This window comes from Arachis ipaensis, chromosome B06 (assembly GCF_000816755.2).
Source record: "Arachis ipaensis cultivar K30076 chromosome B06, Araip1.1, whole genome shotgun sequence".
NCBI lineage: Eukaryota > Viridiplantae > Streptophyta > Magnoliopsida > Fabales > Fabaceae > Arachis > Arachis ipaensis.
Window position 1 is genome coordinate 14,587,512 of NC_029790.2, and position 4,220 is coordinate 14,591,731.

The 4,220-nt window shown below is 30.1% G+C and overlaps 1 protein-coding gene across 1 annotated transcript in view; it reads right to left on the reverse strand.

Annotated features, from left to right (window-relative positions):
- LOC107645849 (benzyl alcohol O-benzoyltransferase) overlaps positions 1–4,220 on the reverse strand; it is a gene marked incomplete at its 5' end in the record, with an annotated part of 31,077 nt that overhangs the window by 25,699 nt on the left and 1,158 nt on the right. The window lies entirely within an intron of this gene.

A 4,220-nucleotide genomic window follows, 5' to 3' on the forward strand; every position in this document is an offset into this window, starting at 1 on the left:
TTTTAAATAATTTAAATCACAACTACAACTTATACAATGAAAAAATTAATAATAATATAATTAGAGTTGAAATGAATTAAAATTTGTAACTTATGTAAACAATTGAATTCGATATTTTTTCGTTGATTCAAAATTATTTATTATTAAATATGTGCTGAAAGTAGTTGTAATTTCTTTTTCAATGTAAATGACTAAATTATCTACAAAAAATTTGTCTATCATTTTACTCTAACGCCTTGTTTTAATAATTTTTATTGCCGAGAAAACTCTTTCTATTGTTGTTGTAGATACGAGAATAGTCAAGATCTTGCGAATCGATTTATAAACCAAATGATAAGTTCTTAATTTTTTTTTATTTCTTTCACTCTTTGACATAACTCAGAAAGTGTACCAACATCTTTTAAATGATTTGATACATCAAATGTATAATGTTGCAATTGAACATTCAAAAGAATTATTTCATGATTAGAAAAATTTGAAGGATAAAACTTTTCAACTAACTTGGATATATTCTGAATTTAAACAATTTAAATGTCCTTAGGATCCAAAGCAGTACTTAAAGTCAAAAGCTTTCTGATTTTCACATTGAATCTACTATTTAACTCTTGTATTTGAGAGTCAATCGCTACTAAAAATACATCTACCCGATAATGATGCTCAACTGTTATATTTGATTGATGAGATCAACCTCTTCCAACTGTGTATTGTGTACTCATATCAGGGATGTCAATTTTATGCTTCTCACAAAACTTCTTAACAGTAAATTGCACCAACCATTATTCTTCAATTTTTTAAAAAGTAGTTTTGATATGAAAATAATATGTATTACATTTAAAATATCTTGAAATTTTTATTGTAATGCTTGACGCAAAATATTAGTAATTCTCATAATTTCTTTCATCAAATGTAACGGAAAAATAAATTCAAATGAATATAGCACTTTATTGACACCGTAAGCCTCACTTCTTTGAGTAGAAGTTGTACCATCATCAATAATGTTATTAAGAACAGTATAAGTAACTGCAAACATTCTTATCAAGCTATAAATAGAATGAAAGTGAGAACTCCATTTTGTATCTCTAGTTCTTTGCAAAGTGTCTACTTGATTTGCACATTAATTTGTTTCTAACTCATCATTGGCAATCAATTTTGCATTTTCAATTTCTTGAACTTCTTATAGTTGATCATATTGTTTGCAAGATACACTAATAATATTGACAATAGCAGTCAATTATGTAAAAAATTTATGAATTTAAAGTACTTTCCTTAAAACAGCCACAAATGGTAACTACAAGCTATGAGCAAAACAATGGACATAATATGTTTATTGGCAATCATTGAAAAATAAAGCTTGTAAATCATTCCATTCGCCTCTCATATTTGCTAGCACCATTATACCCCTAACTAGCACCATCATACCCCTCACCTTAAATGTTTTTAGAAAAAGTCTAGGGGCCAGCAACTTTGTTAAATTTTGGCAAGCATGTAACCAGCAAAGAAAAGTGAGCCATTGGATGAAATTTCACACCAATTTTACACCATTAAAACCATCATTGATGGCTATTTAATGGCTACAAATCACAAAAATTACTGGCCCTCTAACATTCCTCATGTTTTTAATATAGAGATTATAAATAAAAAGCACATACACTAATTCTTTATTTCAAAACAACAAGATACTAGTATGACTAACATATATGTATAAGATTAAAAAGGTGTTCACAAATAAAATCATCTATATCAACAAATCTCAAAATAATAACCATTTACTTTTTGTTAGATTTATCACGAGCTTTATTAATAATGATATAAAATTTGGCATCTTCAATATCTATTTTAATTGAATTTTTTATCATTATAACAAAAATATATAAAACATATAAAATTTCTTTCTGAACATTGCTTGAGGTATATTTAAGAAATTTAAAAATATTTTTTAAAACAAACTTTTAAATACTAGGTTTGGGCGTAATTCTGTTTTGGGGGCGTAATTCTGTTTTGGTCCTTAAGGTTTAAAGTATTCTATTTGAATCCAAAACCCACCGTGAGGTCAAAATTAAATAATTAACAAAATATCCTATATAACAACAGTACAAGAACAAAATCGATAATATGGAGAACAAGTACAAGCTCCAGAGGCATAAAATCAACCATTGATACATCAATACATTTATTTATTATTTTTTTATAATATAAATAAAATATTTTCTATAAAACTAAAGAAAATGATAAGTAAATGTATTAATGCATCAATGGTTGATTTTGTGCCTTTGGAGCTTGTACTTGTTCTCCAGATTATCGATTTTGTTCTTGAACTGTTGTTATGTGTGAAACTAAATTGATGTTAAATGAAATTTTTTTAGATTCAAATAGAACACTTTAAATCTTAAGGACCAAAACAGAATTACGCCCAAACCTAGGAGACCAATTTAGTACTTTACCTTAAATACTACTATTATAAGACTCCAAAAACGATGAAAAGTCAACCATGAAAAGCCATAGCCAAAGTGACTTATTTTAAGTTGCTCTTTGCTGCAGCCTGCAGCTTGAGTGGAGAAGCCATACATTCTTAAAAGAGGGGGCCACTCCCTTATTATTATGTTTTTATAAAGAATTTTTCTTTTTAGGGGGCACTGCCTCCCCATAACAATAGGAAGCTTCGCCCCTGACTAGGAGGAATAGACTTATATATGAACGCAATACCTAACAGTTTAACTCTTATGATGGAACATATTTGACTGGAGGATGGTACACTTCATAAACTGGACCGTAATTATTTAAGTTAACGAGTTTTTCATTGTTTAGAAGTCATGGACGTTAGAATTTTTTTTGTAGATTGATTATTATTAGCTATGAGAGCAATTTTAATAGGATATTTTTTGATATCATTTTTTTTTATAGTAACTGAATTAACGATATTAATAAATTAAAATAAAATTAGCATTAGAATGACGAATGACAAATTAAATATTAAATAATATATAATTTTATAAATATTTATGTGACCATTTATAAAACTCAAAATAAATTAAACTAAAATTAAATACTAAAGGTGCTCTTAAGGTCTCCACTAAACAAATCACCCAACTCTTTCTCAAATCTCTCCATAGCTTTGGAAGGCAAGTAAATTGGAAATAATACACCTTCTTCTCCTTTTTCATTTTCATAATCCATAAAAAAACTTACTCCATGAAAAGCCGGCCCAACTCCACCTTGAGACACACCAGCATATAATGCTTTGCCCCATCCAAAATCCGCTTCTCTTAACCCAAAACGTGTCAAGTTTGACACGATACAAGATCCTACGGTTGTAAATAAGGGTCGTCCTTTTGTAACCATTAGATCTGCCACTGAACGCACGTACTCTTCTGTCACCTCAGCTTTTACTTTCTTTATTAACTCTACGGCATAACCAAACGGATTTTCACAAAGCTTCCTTACACTGGCAACTGCTGCCGGATAAACAAAAGCGTTTCCGTAATAACCAAGGGGTATAATAGGGTTAAACCTAGCGCGTGCATTCACGATGCACATCATGCGAACATCATCTTCTGGCGCAAGTTGCAATGCTTTTGTACGGCAACGCCATAAGCATGCAGTTATAAGCTCAAATCGAGTGCATTGACCAAGGTGACGTGGAACCAAACGACGAAGGAAAGCTATTTCAGTTGGTCCAAAGAAAAAGGAGCGTTGAACCATATCGTTCTCATAAGAAATGATGGTCCCTTCTTTGGTATTTGGAACTTGCTCATATTCACGATGGTTGCATGTGATTTGTGGTGGGTCTCTTGCAAGCAGGAGCTCCCTTTGCCATACAGGCAGAATGGAAGGTTGATGAGCACCTTGAGCCATTTCGGTTAAAGCACTCACAAATTGTACTAGACCAGTTGCATCCACCATCGTGTGATTCACGCGTATGGCAATAAATTAAGAAAATGTGTAAAGTAATAATAAAATAAAAAAGTTAAGTATTAGTAAATTTATTATTTTTATTATCCATAAATCCTATAATTTTAATGAAAAATAATTATACTCTCATTTTTTTATTCTACCAACTTTATTTTAGAAGGATTTAATCCTATTTTACTATGATCGGAACCTTGGCAGTGTTTCTCTTTAAATGAGGTTCAAAATTAAGTATAAATGATACTATTTATTAGATTTACTTAGCTCTATGACTATAAGTAAGGATTTTTAACAATTAACAATATACCCCATAG